Here is a 20,512-nt window from a genome sequence, read left to right as displayed (position 1 = left end):
TTACCAAACATACCTTTAAGAGGCTGTGGGGAGTGACGCACCAGGTGTGCAGGGCAGCCACTCAGCCATTCTTCATGAATATCTTCTGCATGATTACCTGGGCCACACACTGGTATAAGTGCTGAGAATATGGAGAAGAATATGACACAGCCTTGACTTCATGGAGCTTAGGGTCTAGTAGGGGAGGCAGATACATAAGTTGAACTTGAAGGATTGGAGCTCTCAGTGAGGTCTACCAACAGGGTGGTAGGGGAGAAGAAAGGGAAAGAAAATTAGTCTATTGGAATTTGCATTTCCAAAGGTGGAAGAGTTATATGATGAGAGGATCTAGAGTGTGGCCATAGGAGGGTTGGTTGAAGCTAATGTGGATGAATGCTGTTGGAGGTGATGATGTTAAGGAATTTTACAGATAACACTTTGGATGGATAGTTGGTATAGATGTGAAACAGATGGAGACAGGAACTGAGAGCAAAAGATACTTTTGAGCCAGCTAATAAAATCTGTAATGAATGAGGGGAGTGAAAGGAAGACAGAAGATAACTGTGACAAAGACAAATAAAAGAGTTAAAGGATAGTGAACCAGATGACATAACTTTCAAAGAAAGAGGCCTTTTTGCAAGAGGGTGCAAAAAGTGTTCGAAGGAAGCCACTGGATTGAATTGGTGTTCTGGGCTGAATATTTTTAACCTCCCACACCCCAAATTCATATGTTGAAGCCCTGTCCACCAATGTAATGGTATTAGGAGGTGGTCCTTTGAGGGGTAATTAGGTTTACATAAGGTATTAAGGGTGGAACCCCTAAAATGGGATTACTGCCCTCATAAGAAGAGGAAGAGGGACCAGAGCTCTGTCTTTCCAAGTGCACACACCAAGGAAAGGCCATGTGAGCACACAACGAGAAGGTGGCTGTCCGCAACTCAGGAAGAGGGTTCTCACCAGACACCAAATCTGCCAGTACCTTGATCTTGGACTTCTGAGCCTCCAGAACTATGAAAAATAACTGTCTGCAGCTTAAGCCACCAAGTCTGTGCTATTTTGTTATAGCAGCCTGAGCTGACTAAGACAATTGGTAAATCTCGTCTGTTATTTGGGATTAGCTAAGGAAAAAACATGGCTTAACAGAACACAGGCTTACTTCTTCCTCACATTGCTTATCCAACACTGATCATTCAACAACAAGGGGAAGAGGGAGCTCTGCTCCATGTGGGCATTGAAGAACCCAGGTTGATAGAATTCCCTGCATCTTGAAATGTATCATCTGAAACATGCGACCTCCACAGTCACCACTGAGAGAGAAGAGATGGTCGGAGAGCTGTGCACTGATGCTTAAATGTCCTACGTCGCCTCTACTCACGATCCAGTGGCCTATCCTAGTCAATGGCCCCAGTCACCTGAGAGAGGGCTGGGGAGGTGGTGGAGCATGTAAATATTCAGTGAGCACTGAAGTTCTCTCTGCTATCTCTGTAGCAGACTCCACAGACTTGTTTCATTAATTTATTCAATAAATATTGGAGTGCCCATTTGTGTCAAACAGTGTGCTAGACGTTAAGGATCCAAAGCTGAAGAAGTGGTTGAGCTTCCTGCCTAGGGAGCTTTTGTCAAATGCTGATGCCTTCTTGTTCTCTTGGTGCCCAACTCTGAGCCCTCTTTGACTATCTCCTTCCTGGTTAGACTCTTGGTTGTGACTTCTGTTAAGATCTCCTGCCTCCTATTCTAGACTCAGCTTTTTAAATGAAATCTCTTCTAGGCTACACGTTACATTGGGTAGAAGAGGTATAATTCTGGTATTATGAGCCATATCTTTTCCAGTTTTTCAGCATCAGGGATGTGGGAATGAGTAGTTTTGGGACATTAGTTTACCACTGATGAAAGATGGGATTCAGATCCCCTTCAGGCAGATGTGTCCCTGGATACTGACCTGAGCAAGAGCTTCTCCCATCTTCTCAGGTGCCTAGGATGGAGTGATGAGTGGCATCTGGCTGCGTTTTAGGCTTGCTGCCTCTAGGATGTAACAGGATTCCATGGGCCACAATTGACAATTTATTAACTCTGGAAACCAATATTGCACATAAACCTCCCCAGCCCTGGCCATCCTGCAGTGAGCACTCCCTCCCCGTTATTCCTATAAATCACCAGAGAGAGGCTGGGAATCGATCAATGAGAAAAAATTATACCATAGCATCATATACAACTTGAACTATTACTTTTCTGTCCTGTGGTATGAGGAATCATGAGAATTAATAGTCTTCCTCTTCTCCAGCGATGCGTTTATGACACAGTGTTACCTACACCTAGTTCTTCCTTAAAACCATCAATTAATTTTGGGTACTTACAACTACTCAGTCACTTCCTGAAATTAGCAAGCCCCCTCCAGCCCCACCCTCATAGAGTCTTTTTTTTTTTTTTTTTTTTTTTTTTATTTCTGAGATATACATTTTAAAGTAATAACTAGGATTATTACTTATAACATTATACCAGAACATATAAGATTTTTAGAAATTTCATGTAATGTCTGAAACATTTATATTAACATATTTCCATACATATTTCCATACGAATACAAATATAAGATTTTTAGAAATTTCATGTAATGTCTGAAACATTTATATTAACATATTTCCATACATATTTCCATACAAATACAAATATAAGATTTTTAGAAATTTCATGTAATGTCTGAAACATTTATATTAACATATTTCCATACAAATAACCCAATGAAAGTTTAGTATTACTTGTTTTGTTTCTTTTTTTTATACTGCAGGTTCTTATTAGGCATCAATTTTATACACATCAGTGTATACATGTCAATCCCAATCGCCCAATTCAGCACACCGCCATCCCCACCTCACCGCAGTTTTCCCCCCTTGGTGTCCATATGTCCATTCTCTACATCTGTGTCTCAACTTCTGCCCTGCAAACTGGCTCATCTGTACCATTTTTCTAGGTTCCACATACATGCATTAATATATGATATTTGTTTTTCTCTTTCTGACTTACTTCACTCTGTATGACAGTCTCTAGATCCATCCACGTCTCAACAAATGACTCAATTTCGTTCCTTTTTATGGCTGAGTAATATTCCATTGTATATATGTACCACATCTTCTTTATCCATTCGTCTGTTGATGGGCATTTAGGTTGCTTCCATGACCTGGCTATTGTAAATAGTGCTGCAATGAACATTCGGGTGCATCTGTCTTTTTGAATTACGGTTTTCTCTGGGTATATGCCCAGTAGTGGGATTGCTGGGTCATATGGTAACTCTATTTTTAGTTTTTTAAGGAACCTCCATACTGTTCTCCATAGTGGCTGTATCAATTTACATTCCCACCAACAGTGCAAGAGGGTTCCCTTTTCTCCACACCCTCTCCAGCATTTGTTGTTTGTAGATTTTATGATGATGCCCATTCTAACAGGAGTGAGGTGATACCTCATTGTAGTTTTGATTTGCATTTCTCTAATAATTAGTGATGTTGAGCATCTTTTCATGTGCTTCGTGGCCGTCTGTATGTCTTCTTTGGAGAAATGCCTATTTAGGTCTTCTGCCCATTTTTGGATTGGGGTGTTTGTTTCTTTGATATTGAGCTGAATGAGCTGTTTATATATTTTGGAGATTAATCCTTTGTCCGTTGATTCATTTGCAAATATTTTCTCCCATTCTGAGGGTTGTCTTTTCGTCTTGTTTATGGTTTCCTTTGCTGTGCAAAAGCTTTGAAGTTTCATTAGGTCCCACTTGTTTATTTTTGTTTTTATTTCCATTACTCTAGGAGGTGGATCAAAAAAGATTTTGCTGTGATTTATGTCAAAGAGTGTTCTTCCTATGTTTTCCTCTAAGAGTTTTATAGTGTCCAGTCTTATATTTAGGTCTCTAATCCATTTTGAGTTTATTTTTGTGTATGGTGTTAGGGAGTATTCTAATTTCATTCTTTTACATGTAGCTGTCCAGTTTTCCCAGCACCACTTATTGAAGAGACTGTCTTTTCTCCATTGTATATCTTTGCCTCCTTTGTCATAGATTAGTTGACCATAGGTGCGTGGGTTAATCTCTGGGCTTTCTATCTTGTTCCATTGATCTATGTTTCTGTTTTTGTGCCAGTACCATATTGTCTTGATTACTGTAGCTTTGTAGTATAGTCTGAAGTCAGGGAGTCTGATTCCTCCAGCTCCATTTTTTTGCCTCAAGACTGCTTTGGCTATTCGGGGTCTTTTGTGTCTCCATACAAATTTTAAGATGATTTGTACTAGCTCCGTAAAAAATGCCATTGGTAATTTGATAGGGATTGCATTGAATCTGTAGATTGCTTTGGGTAGTATACTCATTTTCACAATGTTGATTCTTCCAATCCAAGAACATGGTATATCTCTCCATCTGTTGGTATCATCTTTAATTTCTTTCATCAGTGTCTTATAGTTTTCTGCATACAGGTCTTTTGTCTCCCTAGGTAGGTTTATTCCTAGGTATTTTATTCTTTTTGTTGCAATGGTAAATGGGAGTGTTTCCATAATTTCTCTTTCAGATTTTTCATCATTAGTGTATAGGAATGTAAGAGATTTCTGTGCATTCATTTTGTATCCTGCAACTTTACCATATTCATTAATTAGCTCTAGCAGTTTTCTGGTGGCAGTTTTAGGATTCTCTAAGTATAGTATCATGTCATCCGCAAACAGTGACAGTTTTACTTCCTCTTTTCCAATTTGTATTCCTTTTATTTCTTTTTCTTCTCTGATTGCCGTGGCTAGGACTTCCAGAACTATGTTGAATAATAGTGGTGAGAGTGGACATCCTTGTCTCGTTCCTGATCTTAGAGGAAATGCTTTCAGTTTTTCACCATTGAGAATGATGTTTGCTGTGGGTTTGTCATATATGGCCTTTATTATGTTGAGGTAGGTTCCCTCTATGCCCACTTTCTGGAGAGTTTTTATCAGAAATGGGTGTTGAATTTTGTCAAAAGCTTTTTCTGCATCTATTGAGATGATCATATGGTTTTTATTCTTCAATTTGTTAATATGGTGTATCACATTGATTGATTTGCGTATATTGAAGAATCCTTGCATCCCTGGGATAAATCCCACTTGATCGTGGTGTATGATCCTTTTAATGTGTTGTTGGATTCTGTTTGCTAGTATTTTGTTGAGGATTTTTGCATCTATATTCATCAGTGATATTGGTCTGTAATTTTCTTTTTTTGTAGTGTCTTTGTCTGGTTTTGGTATCAGGGTGATGGTGGCCTCATAGAATGAGTTTGGGAGTGTTCCTTCCTCTGCAATTTTTTGGAAGAGTTTGAGAAAGATGGGTGTTAGCTCTTCTCTAAATGTTTGATAGAATTCACCTGTGAAGCCATCTGGTCCTGGACTTTTGTTTGTTGGAAGATTTTTAATCACAGTTTCAATTTCATTACTTGTGATTGGTCTGTTCATATTTTCTGTTTCTTCCTGATTCAGTCTTGGAAGGTTATACCTTTCTAAGAATTTGTCCATTTCTTCCAGGTTGTACATTTTATTGGCATAAAGTTGCTTATAGTAGTCTCTTAGGATGTTTTGTATTTCTGCAGTGTCTGTTGTAACTTCTCCTTTTTCATTTCTGATTTTATTGATTTGAGTCCTCTCCCTCTTTTTCTTGATGAGTCTGGCTAATGGCTTATCAATTTTGTTTATCTTCTCAAAGAACCAACTTTTAGTTTTATTGATCTTTGCTATTGTTTTCTTTGTTTCTATTTCATTTATTTCTGCTCTGATCTTTATGATTTCTTTCCTTCTGCTAACTTTGGGTTTTGTTTGTTCTTCTTTCTCTAGTTTCTTTAGGTGTAAGGTTAGATTGTTTACTTGAGATTTTTCTTGTTTCTTTAGGTAGGCTTGTATAGCTATAAACTTCCCTCTTAGAACCGCTTTTGCTGCATCCCATAGGTTTTGGGTCGTCGTGTTTTCATTGTCATTTGTCTCTAGGTATTTTTTTATTTCCTCTTGGATTTCTTCAGTGATCTCTTGGTTATTTAGTAACGTATTGTTTAGCCTCCATGTGTTTGTCTTTTTTATGTTTTTTTCCCTGTAATTCATTTCTAATCTCACAGCGTTGTGGTCAGAAAAGATGCTTGGTATGATTTCAATTTTCTTAAATTTACTGAGGCTTGATTTGTGACCCAAGATGTGATCTATCCTGGAGAATGTTCCGTGCGCACTTGAGAAGAACGTGTAATCTGCTGTTTTTGGATGGAATGTCCTATATATATCAATTAAATCTATCTGGTCTATTGTGTCATTTAAAGCTTCTGTTTCCTTATTTATTTTCATTTTGGATGATCTGTCCATTGGTGTAAGTGAAGTGTTAAAGTCCCCCACTATTATTGTGTTACTGTCGATTTCCTCTTTTATAGCTGTTAGCAGTTGCCTTATGTATTGAGGTGCTCCTATGTTGGGTGCATATATATTTATAATTGTTATATCTTCTTCTTGGATTGATCCCTGGATCATTATGTAGTGTCCTTCCTTGTCTCTTGTAACATTCTTTATTTTAAAGTCTATTTTATCTGATATGAGTATAGCTACTCCAGCTTTCTTTTGATTTCCATTTGCATGGAATATCTTTTTCCATCCCCTAACTTTCAGTCTGTATGTGTCCCTAGGTCTAAAGTGGGTCTCTGGTAGACAGCATATATATGGGTCTTGTTTTTGTATCCATTCAGCCAGTCTATGTCTTTTGGTTGGGGCGTTTAATCCATTCACGTTTAAGGTAATTATCGATATGTATGTTCCTATGACCATTTTCTTAATTGTTTTGGGTTTGTTTTTGTAGGTCCTTTTCTTCTCTTGTGTTTCCCACTTAGAGAAGTTCCTTTAGCATTTGTTGTAGAGCTGGTTTGGTGGTGCTGAATTCTCTAAGCTTTTGCTTGTCTGTAAAGCTTTTGATTTCTCCATCAAATCTAAATGAGATCCTTGCCGGATAGAGTAATCTTGGTTGTAGGTTCTTCCCTTTCATCACTTTAAGTATATCATGCCACTCCCTTCTGGCTTGCAGAGTTTCTGCTGAGAAATCAGCTGTTAACCTTATGGGAGTTCCCTTGTATGTTATTTGTCATTTTTCCCTTGCTGCTTTCAATAATTTTTCTTTGTCTTTAATTTTTGCCACTTTGATTACTATGTGTCTCGGCGTGTTTCTCCTTGGGTTTATTCTGTATGGGACTTTCTGCGCTTCCTGGACTTGGGTGGCTATTTCCTTTCCCATGTTAGGGAAGTTTTCGACTATAATCTCTTCAAATATTTTCTCTGGTCCTTTCTCTCTCTCTTCTCCTTCTGGGACCCCTATAATGCGAATGTTGTTGCGTTTAATGTTGTCCCAGAGGTCTCTTAGGCTGTCTTCATTTCTTTTCATTCTTTTTTCTTTAGTCTGTTCCGCAGCAGTGAATTCCACCATTCTGTCTTCCAGGTCACTTATCCGTTCTTCTGCCTCAGTTATTCTGCTATTGATTCCTTCTAGTGTAGTTTTCATTTCAGTTATTGTATTGGTCATCTCTGTTTGTTTGTTCTTTAATTCTTCTAAGTCTTTGTTAATCATTTCTTGCATCTTCTCGATCTTTGCCTCCATTCTTATTCCGAGGTCCTGGATCATCTTCACTATCATTATTCTGAATTCTTTCTCTGGAAGGTTGCCTATCTCCACTTCATTTAGTTGTTTTTCTGGGGTTTTTTCTTGTTCCTTCATCTGGTACATAGCCCTCTGCCTTTTCATCTTCTCTATCTTTCTGTAACTGTGGTTTTTGGTCCACAGGCTGCAGGATTGTAGTTTTTCTTGCTTCTGTTCTCATAGAGTCTTAATGGGATTTTTAAATAATGATATGCTTTCCCAGTTTTGGCTTCCTTCTAATGCCTGATTCAGAATAAGTTTCTGCCTCTGACCTTCTGCCTAGACTTTTCTCAGCTCCCTGTTTCTAGGGAAGTATCTAGTACTCAACCCCAGTTTGCCTCTTCTCTGCAGATGGTCAAGATGAGGAAGCCTAAACTCACGGTGATTTCACAGTCACCATCCTTCTCTGGTTCCCCCATTCCCTCGCTTTGGGGGAGTCCGCTCTGAGATCTAACTGCTTTGAAAGCAAAATGGAGGAGTGAGGTCCTCTGAGCAAATAGCCCAGGGGATACCTCTCTGGGGAAATCCCAGTACTTGAGTGGCTACAGTGCACATAGGTAAGCTGTAGGTCAGCTGAGCAGATGATGGTAGTGGAAGGTTAGGTGGCCGAGGACATGGAGATGATGCATGGACAATATGGAGTCGGGACATAATAATAAGTCTCAGTGTCTCTGAGATAATCAGCAAACATTTGCTGAGGATCTTCTATGTGCAATACATTGTGCTAGGTGCTATTTTAAACTTTTACCTTATTTGTATATAAACACAGATTTTCTGTGAGAGAAGCAAGAAATTCTATCCATAAGTGCTTTTCCCTAGTCATTTTCTGGTTAGTTTTTAGTAGGTTCACAGGGAGGGGAAACATCCTCTGGAATCATTCATTCATTTGTTCACACATGCACAAAATATAATTAATTAATGTTATATGGAAGGCAGTGCTTGGGATGATCTGGGGTATACAGTGATGACAAAAACATAGCCCCAGACCATACGTATTTGCAATCCTGTATGAAAAGTAAGACTCCCAGGCAGGTATCTCACAATTCAAGGCAGTACGCGGTAAATGCTTTATGACTGGTGGAAAAGAAGTCTTTATTGGTGGAAAAGGTAAGAAGGAAAACTTCGCTAGCTGGCTTTTTCCTGTGGACTTTTGCATAAACCAGAACCCCATCACCACCTTCCAATCCTACTAGAGCTGGAGTCTGAACCACCAGGCACAATAGCACTAGTCCAAATGACTGAACAGCTGGAAAAGTGTCCTGGGGGGCTCCTAGCACCTGTCACCTGTTTCTGAGATTTTCCACCTCACACAGCATCTAGGGCTGCAGGGGGACCTGCCATGTTACAGTGAGTCCCCACCCTGAAGCGGAGCTGATGGTTGAGGTGAGAGCTTTGGCTGATTTTGTGTGACTCTTTCCCCAGGATTTTTGGTCTTGGGCTTGAAAGAGTGGAGATTCTCTCTTTTTGTGGCTGGACTATAAGATGTGTATTTTGGGAGCTGCCAGCAGCCATGTTTCCTATGACCAGACCAGAGAAGTAGGGGAAGTAAGCTTGCAGAGAGAGAGGAAAGAATAAAGTAGAGACCAGAAAAGAATGATTCGAGATGTAGAGAAAGTCCTGAGGGAATCTGAGCTCCTCGTTATAGTAATTCCTAAACCCCAGCTGAATTCTTGCTGTTGGGTTTCAGAAGACATCCCAGTGTTCTTACATTAAATCCTCCATTTTGCTTCAACCAACTTGAGTTGGGTTGAGCATCTGTCACTTTTTTTACAGTGTTAAATCGATCGAAGTACACTAGGCTGCATGAAGAATTTACAAAAGAACTATTTGGAAATCCATTATCACAGCTCTCAAAATCTCTCACCTACAACAAGGAAATCATATATTGTCCAATTGTTGGAAATCAAGAGAGGATTTTAGAAGAAGTTGCCTGAGGGAAGTCATGCTCGGAGCTTCCCTTCCCCACAGAGTGGAAGTATTTTTCCTGCATCTTAGGTCACAGGAAAAGCATCACTTGGAGCTTGTTATTTTCCCCACTGTTAGGGCATCCAAGATACTGGTGTCTGACTCCTGCCCATAAAACTTCAAAGGCAAGAAGGCCCGAAAGCCCCTATCTTTGTGAAGCTAAGGAAGTTGCTGCTGCATTGGGACTGGACTGTACTCCTGGGGTTTGTGATGGCAGAAGAGACAAGGGTGTTTTCTATGGACCCTGTAGGCATTGATGGGAGAGAGAACTGGCCTGAATCCACTGTAAGTTTGCCTGAGGGGGTTGTAGTGGAAATCCCATACGGAGAATCTGTGTAGAGTGGGCCTGGGGAGGGGTGGCCAGCGGGAAGTTGATGCAGAGCCTGAGTCATGGGGATACCAGCAGCGGCTGCCAGTGGGGCCTCTGACGAGCCATGAGGGCACCCACGAGAGGGAAGACAGCTTTAGACACCCTCCAGATCCAGAGCCCTTGAAGCCATTTCACTACAGTTCCTGTCAAGAGAAGACTTTCTTGCTCTTCTCACCTGTCCTCCCTCCCCATCGTCCCACATCCAGAGAGGTCAGAGGGGGTTGAGTTGAGCAGAGGGGGGTGACTGAGAAAGAAAAAGGATGCTGACTGCACCCCCCTCCCTAACTCTTTGGCAGGAGCCAACTGAAGTTGAGGCAGGAGGGAGGAGGGTTATGTTTATTGACAGAGACAATGTCATATGTTACCACTTTCTCTTCACTTTTTTTTCCTTCCAAGGCCCACTTCTTGGGCCCCTGAAATTAGGTGGGACTGTATGATTAGTTGAGGGGAAGGACATATGAACAGAAGTGATGTGTGTCATATCCAGATGGAGGCACAGAGAGGCCCCTGTGTGATTCTCTAGGCCCCTAAGGGACAAGAAACCACAAGATCAAAGTGGTCTGGATCACAGAGTCACCACTTGGAGGACAGCTGTCTAGTAGGGTTTCCTGACTTCCACTGCACTCTGAATGAGTCAGAAGTAAAATGTATGCATTGATCCCTGAGCTTTTAGGGTTATTTGTTACCATGGCAGAAACTTATAACATCCTGATCACTATATCTTTGTATAAAGATTGATGTGTTGATTATAATATTGAAATGGACACTTTAAATTATTGAATCTAGATACTATGTTGATGACTTGAATTGACCTACAGTCTCTAAGAATAAACAGAAAAGTCAGAGATTTTACCCTGTGTCAAGGGAAAGAGCTAGCCATTGGACACGTTTAAAGGGACAGTGGCAAAAAAACACAAACACATTGCCTTTTGAGCATATCTCATGGGCCCTGTTTATGCAATGCAGTGGTTACTCTTGCAATGGGAATAATAACCCTTGCCTCGTATGTAATTTGCCTCATGTAAATTGCAAACAACTTGGCATATGTCAGGTGCTTAATAAAAGTCAGTTTCTTTCTAGGGGAAGAGTGGGAGAATATGAAAATGGAAATGTAGAATAGGGGATATGGGATGTGGATGAAAAACTTCACCAGCTTTACTCTTCTGCCCAAGGCAGAACAGCTCTCCAGGTCTAAGGGTCTAATCTCTTCTAGAAATGCTAAAAATTAAAATTAATATTAATTTTTTTTTAATTAAAAAAATTGAAGTTTAGAAAAACCTCTGAAGTTTAGAAAAAGAAGACTTTCTTAGAGACCCATGAAAACAGAATCACTACTGGCTAGGAGATCTTAGACAAAATAGTCAACCTCTCCAGACTCAGTTGTTTCACTTGGTCTAGATCACCTAGCAGGGCCTCTGAGTTCTAATATTCATTCTAGAATGAAACCACTCATGGGGAGAGAGGGGAGGTAGGGTGACCCATCACATGCTGTGTACCCTTAGGTGCATGAGGTCAACACATTTGCGAGGGGAAGCTGGGCTGGAGAAATCTATGGCTTCGGGCGCTGCCCACCCAAGCCCACTAACTCTGTTAATCCTCAAGCCCGAACTGTTTTCTTGTAAAGCCATCGTAAATTCATTTCACTATAGCTGGCACAGCTCAGGCCTCCAATCTCCCCAGGCCTGGCCGTAAAGTGGGCTTGGGCTCCAAGCTGTGCGTGCGAATATAACACAAATATTTATCTTGCCCATAAAATACAGTGACAAGCTGCCCAGTGTAGCTGGGCCCCGCGGTCTTGTAAGGTGAAGACCGGCTACAGGGGGCAGCTCGCGCCTCAGGGCCCCGCCCGGCGTAGCCCGGTTCAGAACGGGCTCAGCTGTGGAGGAGTATTTGCTACAACTGCAAAGGGCAGGTTCTATTTCAGACCTGTGGTGTGTGTATTTCTTACTGACTCCTTTTCAAAAAGCGAAATCAATATCAGGCCAACCAGGAGATTTCTAGGGATATAAACTGTGGGGCTGGGCGGGAGCAGGGAGGCTTCTGCCTTGTGATCAGCAGAGCAGAGCTCTCTGGGAGGCCCTGATCTGCGCTGAAGTTAGCGCTCACCACGCTGGGGACAAAAGCAGAAACCTTAGACGACCCCTATTTTGATCACCGGCTCGTGTAACAGGGCTTCTTGCGAGAGTTCTGGATCACGAGGGTGGGGGAGGGGCGGTGGGTGTGAGTGGTGGAGGAGGGGGCTTGGCTTCCTGGCGCACATACCTTGGGGATGACCCTGCCCAGGAATGGGGCAACGGGACTGCTCCCTCTTCTCAGACAGGGAGGGTTCTTTATTGGCCTCTATGGACACCCTTCTAGAGGGACTTCCAGCCAGCACAGTGATGGAGGGTTGGTAAACAGGACCAGCCTTAGGGTGGTGAATGGGCTCCAGCCATCGCGTCTGATCCCTGGGACCACCACCAGGCAAACCCCCCCCCCCCCCCCCCGTTTAACCATTCTCCCAAGTTGCCTGAAGCCCCGCCTCTAGCAATAAATGCAGAGTCTGAGGCAGTGGCAGCACTCCACTCACTGTGAGTTGTCAGATCATTTTCTCTTTCATGTATTCATTGAACAGACTTTAGTGAGCGCCCACCAGGGGCCAGGCCCTAAGAGCCAGTGCTTGGCCGGGAATTTCTGGAGAAGAGGGAGGACAGAGACGCCCTGGGCCCTTGGTGCCCGCGGGGCCGTGAGGTGCTGCTTGCTGAGGGCTTAGGGGAGGGAAGCCAGCACCCTTCCATCACCTTGAGTGGGCCCGACAGGGAGTTCCCCTGGGGGGTCGGAGGCAGCAGCTCCCAGTGGCACCCCGTGAGCTTTCAGCTCTTTGGCTCATTCCAGACCCCTGATTGGTGGTCATCCCATGGGACTTGGGGCTCAGGCTTGGAAACCTACAGAGATAGGACCTTGTGGGGGATGGAGGGGATCCTAGAGAGGGGTTCCAAGCCTGTATTCGTTTTTTAAAATTAATTTGTATGAGATTATTTGAGGCCTGATATGTACTATAGGAACCTTATTTTTATTATTTTTTGGCCGTGACTTGCGGCATGTGGGATCTTAGTTCCCCGACCAGGGATTGAACCTGTGCCCCCTGCAGTGGAAGCATGGAGTCTTAACCACTGGACTGCCAGGGAAGTCCCCAACCCTGTGTTCTTGCTCTGAGGCCCCTCTCCCTCTCCCAGTACCCCCATCAGAGGTTCTGGCACTACACTGAGGAGACATGTGGGGGGGGGGGCACTTGTCCCTCTGCTCCCCAGTCTCTCTGCCCCCAAGGCGAGGGGAGGGGAGGCTCCCAGCCCCCATGCACTCGCTCTGCTCCTGGGATGGGTCCGAGCCCCATTTCTCAGGGGAAACAAGGCCAGGAACCTCTCCCAGCCAGTGGCCCCTCCCAGGGCAGATTTTAGCAGAGTCGATTTGTTATTAATGATGTTCTAAAAGCAGCAAGTTTGTGGCCAGGGGAAATCAATTGGCCAGAAATGTGACAAAAGAGGAAATACTCTACAGCATCTGAATGTCTGAATTATTGATGCTTTCATTTTGAGGCTTTCAGACTGTGTCAGCTGGTGCTGAGCTGACACACAGCGACGTGCTCTCTCTTCCCACCCTGCTTCCCTGGCCCTGTTTGGAACCCAGGGAAGGTTTGCCCTGACAACAGGTGTGATCCCAGGGCCTGGCCAGGGAGGCATCTAGACAGGAGATGGAGGAGTTAGAGGGTGTCGAGTCAGCCAGCTCTGGGAGGCCCCAACTCTGGCCTGAGGGAACCGCTCTGAGATTTGGGACCCACGTCTCTTCAGCCCCAAAGAGACCCCCTCATATCCACTTTAGCTGCTCTGATAGGCCAGTGCCCCTGCAGAGTCCACTTTCTTTCTTGTTTTTTTTTTTTTTTAAGTTTAATTTTTATTTATTTATTTATGGCTGTGTTGGGTCTTCGTTTTTGTGCAAGGGCTTTCTCTAGTTGTGGCAAGTAGCGACCACTCTTCATCTCGGTTCGCGGGCCTCTCACTATCGTGGCCGTTGCGGAGCACAGGCTCCAGACGCGCAGGCTCAGTAATTGTGGCTCACGGGCCTAGTTGCTCCGCGGCACGTGGGATCCTCCCAGACCAGGGCTCGAACCCGTGTCCCCTTCATTGGCAGGCAGATTCTCAACCACTGCACCACCAGGGAAGCCCCTCTTTCTTGTTTTTTGAGGGGCTTGAAACTTCTGGAGCATCACCTGATCTTTACATGAGGGAAGGAAGAAAAAAAAAATCCTCAGCTACAAACAAAAACCAGACCTTGTTCCTCTTAATCTAGGAACCATTATCTCTTCAATCCCAGCTTTAAGATTCAGAGCTAACATACGATGCTAGTGGTTCCTGAAGGATATATGAATTCATTTCTGACGTCTGCTGCACTCTGAAAACCATTCGTCCACAGGCTCCAGGAATGACAAGGTCTCTGGGGGTCACCCCCCGCCCCTGCTCCCTTCTCTGGCTTCTCAGGTCTCTATTTTCACCAGCTACTACTATTGCGCACAGCGCTGTAAATAATCTCATTGCCACGTAAATGCTGACTCCCTCTAAGAGGATCTGGTAAATCCTGATTATGAATTCGTGTCCCTACTTCTAACTGGCTTGCTCACCCCCCGCCTTGTCCCTGCTGGGTGGAAATGCATGTAGGAAGCTCAGTTACAGGCTGACAAGTTCAGCAAATGAATGAACACATTTCCTGTCCACAGGGTAGAATTTCACTTGGAAGTAGTCCCTGGCCTCAGCCAGGGCATCAGGGCTGTGTCCCATGTCAGGACACTTCAAGGGAGCAGGAGGAACAGCTGTTGAGCAGATGAAATGCTACTTGCTGTCAGCACCTTTCCTCAGCAACCTAACCCTTTCCCTGCCAGGTCATTGCTCTGGGTCGCTATCAGGCATGATCCTGCTGACTTCCAGTCGCCGGATTTTAACCATATTTCATCAGTAGCAAATACCAAAGGCATTTGATCTCTGAGCATCTGCTAGAATGAATGAATTCCTCGTTCAGGCCCATTGTTTACTCCTTACACCTTCATGGAAAGTGAAGCAAGGATTTCTTGTTTTACTTTCCATGAAGAGTGATCACAGAGAGGCAGGGCCTGGGGGTTGGGGGGTGGACAGGAGAGGCACACAGGCCCACTGAGAGGTGGCCCAGGGGACAGGAAGAGACCTGCAGGGCAGGGGCTAAGGGGGAGCTGGGAGATGAGGGAGGAGCCACTGTCTCTGCGGAGTTTCCCCAGTCAAAGGGAAGGGCTCACAGGCCCAGGTAAAAAAGGAGACAGAGGCAGGGCCAAAGAAACCAGGTGTCCTGGCTGGTGGCCTGCAGGTTTTCCTGAGCTCTGCCCTGCCGCTGTCCTTGCCCGCCAAGTCTGGCTGCTTCTCCGGGCCTTCTGGGAATGCTAAGCCTCTCTCTTTGCCACCTCGGGTTTCCTTTCGGTGAAGCAGTGAGCAAACAGATCCACAGATACTAGCTTCCGTGAGACTCTTGAATCTTTTTCAGCTCTGGCTGGCCTCAGTTTCCCCATGAGGTTCAAGTGAGTGGAGAGAGAGCAGGGTCAATGAAAGGCAGCATTTAGCTTACTCAAGGCAGGAGCACTGGTGCCTGCACAAAGCCATGTTTCCACCTGCCGTGACCTCAGCCAGTAAGGTAACCCATCTGGAGCGCGATCTGCTGACCCCTCGCTCCCCACCGTGGCTCCCCGAGTCTGTGCTGGTCCTCCCATCCCAGCGCCAAACACAGCCCCACGTCACTGTTCACGCTGGTGATTTGCTACTAAGGAAGCTGCTGCATGGCTGGGTCTCAGATGCCCCTCAGATGCATGGCTGGGATGCTTGGGCTGCGGTAAACAATACTGCGGTTTGCCTGTAAACTGCCAAAGTGGCAGCTTCCCTGACATCCGCCATCACGCCTCTCACTGCAGCAGCAACAGTGACAAGAACGCGGCCTCCTAGACAACTGCGCACCGGCCCCGCTTGCCACGCCTGGACCAGGACGTTTCCTTAAGGGGTGTGGCAGGAGTTTCCCTTGCCGGTGGGAGCCTGGCCCAACCACACGCAAACCCTGCCTGAGGAGTATGGTTTAGTGACCATTCTGGCTGGCCAGACAGGCTGGGGCGCAAGCCCACTCTGCACGCAATGGGCTCCAAGAGGATGGTGTACCGAGGAGGCATCGTTGTTAGCTGCTTCAGAAGTAGGAGGGCGTAGCGCAGCCGAAGCCCTAACACTGCCGTGGACCTGACCCCCATCCCCCTGGGCTGTCTGCTTAAGTAATGTGACTTTGAACAAGGGTCTTAGCACCTCTGAAATCTGTTTTTCCCCACTGTAAAACAGGAAAAATAAACCCTGTCTCATATACTCGTGAAGATTAAAGATAATGTGTCCAGTACATAATGGATTTTCAATAAATGTTAATTTACCTTTCCGTCCCTCCCAACCCCATGTGGTGATTCTAAGTGGGGTAACGATACTGAATCAATAGTCTTCCCTCCAATCAGAAGCCTTTTACCTGCACTGTGTCTTTAAATAACCATTAGGCGTCACCTCACCAACCGTCTGCTTGTGCTTGATTGCTGAGTGTTCTATTTCTCGTAGGTGGCTTTTGAGCCTCTGCTTGAACACCTCCAGGGACAGTGATCTCATTAGCTCCCAAGATAGCCCATTATTTTTAGAGAGAGCTGCCTGCTTGAAAGTTCTTTCTATGGAGCTGCTATCCTCTTACCTGTAATTTTCACCTGTTGGTGTCAGTGCCCCCTCTGGAACCACCTGGACCGATTTGATTCTGATCCCTCCCCTGCTTGGCACGGTGGGTGTCACTATTGAGAGCACAGACCTTGCCCATGAGAAGTCACAGGTCAAGATGAGAGAGGGGCAAGGCTGGGAACTTGTTGCCTTGCTGTGTGCATTTTTTGTGTCTGCAGGGTATGCAGTCAGTACCCTCTCAGTGGGGTTGAGCTCCCAGAAAGGTTTCCCCGTCACAAGGCTCCCTCAGAATCTGGAGGAAAGGTGGGCTGGTCCACTTGTACTGAGCTCTTGAGGGTGGTGTGGGAGATACAGTGAACCCAAATGACCTCTCGTGGTGCTGAACTTCCTGCCTGGGAGGCCGAGGGCCCCAGGACCCATGGGCACAGGATGGTCCTGCAGTAGCAGCCCGGCAGATCCTGCTTCCTCTCTGGTGGTCGGGCTCCGTGCTGTCCCTGCCAACGTGGTCAGCCAGCAGCTCTCAGAATTATTTTCTGGAAGTGGAATTTATTTTGCGATTCAAGCAGGCCTGTGCTCTGTGCATGCCAGCCAAGTGCTTGGTATCCAGGGCCACTCCACTGTGGGCAGCTGCTTGTTGGGTCCCCTAGAAAGGAGCGTGCTCAGGCAGGAAGCCTGGGGTCCGGCAGGGTGGTGTCTGAGCCCCAGGAGCCTGGGTTTTCTCTGGGAGAGAGGTGTAGGCATGCAGGGACAGTGGGAAGAGAGCTCACTGTAACTGGGAATGTCATCCAGGGGTGAGATGGCAGGTCCTGCAAGAAGGCAAGAGGAGATTGGCGGGGTCTGGGCTAAGATGCAATATTCACGCACCAATGCCCTGTTTCCAGCCAGCGCCTCCCCAGAGCAGAAGGCAGTGTGCCTGGCTTGAGGGAGGTTAGGACAGCTGGTGCTGGTGACCCTGCAGTGTGGCCAGCTCTGAGGAGGAACCCGCATGACCATCAGGAAGCTGTTGCAGCTCAGAGGTGGGTTCAGGCCTCTGTTCCCAGCCTCTGTATCTCTGATCCCCAGCCTCTGTACCCAGGCCTCTGTTCCCAGCCTCTGTATCTCTGATCCCTGGCCTCTGTACCCATCTGTATCTCTGATCCCTGGCCTCTGTACCCAGGCCTCTGTTCCCAGCCTCTGTATCTCTGATCCCCAGCCTCTGTACCCATCTGTATCTCTGATCCCCAGCCTCTGTACCCAGGCCTCTGTTCCCAGCCTCTGTATCTCTGATCCCCGGCCTCTGTCCCCAGCCTCTGTATCTCTGATCCCCAGCCTCTGTACCCATCTGTATCTCTGATCCCCGGCCTCTGTACCCAGGCCTCTGTTCCCAGCCTCTGTATCTCTGATCCCCGGCCTCTTTACCCAGGCCTCTGTTCCCAGCTTCTGTGTCTCTGATCCCCGGCCTCTGTACCCAGGCCTCTGTTCCCGGCCTCTGTATCGCTGATCCCCGGCCTCTGTACCCAGGCCTCTGTTCCCAGCCTCTGTATCTCTGATCCCCGGCCTCTGTACCCAGGCCTCTGTCCCCGGCCTCTGTATCTGTGATCCCCGGCCTCTGTACCCAGGTCTCTGTTCCCAGGCCTCTGTATCTCTGATCCCTGGCCTCTGTACCCAGGCCTCTGTTCCCGGCCTCTGTATCTCTGATCCCCGGCCTCTGTACCCAGGCCTCTGTTCCCAGCCTCTGTATCGCTGATCCTCGGCCTCTGTACCTCGCCTACTGCTTCACCGAGCCCCACCCCCAGTGGCTGGAAGGCAGCCCCACGGGAAACAGTCTGTTTAATGCGACATTACCCCTGGAAGCTGTCTCCGCTACGGAGACTTAGCCAGCCTCTCTGTGCAGGGGCGGGCACCCTCACGGCCTAGAAATGTCAGTTCTCTTCTAGTGGGGCTCCCTCTGCCCCACCCCCTTTCTATTTTGGGCAATTTGTGTCTGGGTGTGGGGAACGCCTCTTCCTTCTCTCTGAGGTGGGAGTCACTCTGAGTCCCAGGCCCACATCTCAGGGCCTTTTGCCCAGAAACCTCTAAGAAGCCCCTTGTTCTCGCTCTCTGTGTGGAACAGTGGTGTGTTTTGAGGAATCAAAACCCCTCTTGTCACAAATATATTCCCTTAGGCCCACCAGAAGCAGGTGCTGAAATGCCCCCAATTCCAGTCATGTTGCTGTTAAGAACGATTTTTCTTCAGAAAGACCCTGTCAAAATGCAAATGTTACTGTTACCGGAGAGGGTAACACGGTAACTTATTACCATCCATTATCCCTTTAGTGCAGTTTATCAGCTTCCCAGCTGAGAACGGGGCCTGGGGAGAGAGGAGAATGCAGATCAGGTAAGGTTTGACTGGGGAAGGGCATGGGAAGAGAGGAGTCCTGGACAGGACGGGCGCCTGGATGGATGGGGAACAGTGAGGGAGATGGCAAGAGCAAGTGTGGCCAGTCACGGTGCCACCAGCGGGGCTGCTTCCCCAAGCCCTGGTGCCACCGGTGTCACCTCGTTTTCAGGAAGGGGCATCCTTAGATGAAGATTGCCCCTTCTAGATTATAAATGGAAAAGAAAGAGCCCTGTGGATGATACGGAAATTATTACATTTCATTTTGTCAAACATTATTTTCTTTCCTAACCCTTTGCTTGTTAAGCTAATGTTAATATTAATCTATAATTCCTGGAGACACATCGACGGACAAGAGAGGAAGAGGAGACACAAATTACAGGGCAGGGAGAGTCAGACTGAGATTAAAGCCCTGCTCCGGGTAATTCTCAAAGAACGTAGCTCACATATATAGTAGATAAGAGAGCACTTGCAGTCTTAGGTGATTTTCCTAGCAATCCCCCATGGGGAAGGCAGCAAAAGTCTTCTCTCTTCCTGGCTCTAACAGTCACAGCGAAGAGATATTTTGTGTTTGTTTACTTTGCAAAGAAAAGAAACGATTGAGCTTTAGAACCATAATGTCCTTCCAAGTAAAGTAAGCCCTGTACCCACAGGCCTGCTGCTGAGTGTAGGGTGGAAAGGTGGCAGCAGGGCAGAGAGAGGCAGCCCTCTGTGAGAGTGAGAAGAGTTTGGAGATCTGGGGACAATTCAGAGGAAAGAAGAAGCGGGGATGGGGAAGAGGCCGACACTTGAGTCCAGCAAGAGGCCCGGCCGGAGTGCTTGGGAAGAAGGGAGGCCAGCGGCTGGCAGGGGGCTTGACCAGAGCTGCTAGTGTTTTGGTGAATATCTGGGGTGGGGGGCACCTCAGTAACACCCTTCTTTATCTCCAGGAAACTTTCAGTAAAGTCTGACACACACACAGAAGATAGTGCGGCGGAGGGTGTTCGTAAATCCTGTGCGGGGCTGAATCCCACATCCCGGTTGATGTGTCATAAGAAGGGGACAGGAGTTGTGGTCAGCAGGATGGCCATGGGCTGAACGGATTCAGAGAGGACACAGCTGTGAATCGGGGTGACCAAGAGAACATAAGCCACCTGCGAACTTGAAGAAATCTTGGGTGACTTTTGACTTCCACAGACTGAGTCGGTGAGGGGCCCAAACTGACTCTAAAACTATGCTTTCAGGTCCAAGGAGACCCCTGCAAACAGAGTGTAGCAGGATAATGTTTGGGGGTATTGGGCGATGTGTTTTTTCCAGGCATTTCTTGTATCTCCCTCTTCCTCCTTGTGGGAGGCGGCAAGCAAGGCATCGAGGGAGTAGCGATAATCTAGAAGGCAATTCTTGTATTATGTGTTTCAAAAGCCCAGCCCTCAAAGCAAGACAGAGAGAACCCAGGACGAAATCAGAAGATATGGAGCCAT

General features: G+C 46.2%; 1 long non-coding RNA gene across 1 annotated transcript in view; it reads right to left on the bottom strand.

Moving 5' to 3' along the window:
* The window catches only part of LOC309636388, a 472,824-nt gene that overhangs the window by 7,792 nt on the left and 444,520 nt on the right, over window positions 1-20,512 (bottom strand). The window lies entirely within an intron of this gene.

Source organism: Balaenoptera physalus (assembly GCF_965194825.1).
Source record: "Balaenoptera physalus genome assembly, chromosome: 10".
Lineage (NCBI taxonomy): Eukaryota > Metazoa > Chordata > Mammalia > Artiodactyla > Balaenopteridae > Balaenoptera > Balaenoptera physalus.
This window is presented reverse-complemented; position numbering and strand designations above follow the sequence as displayed.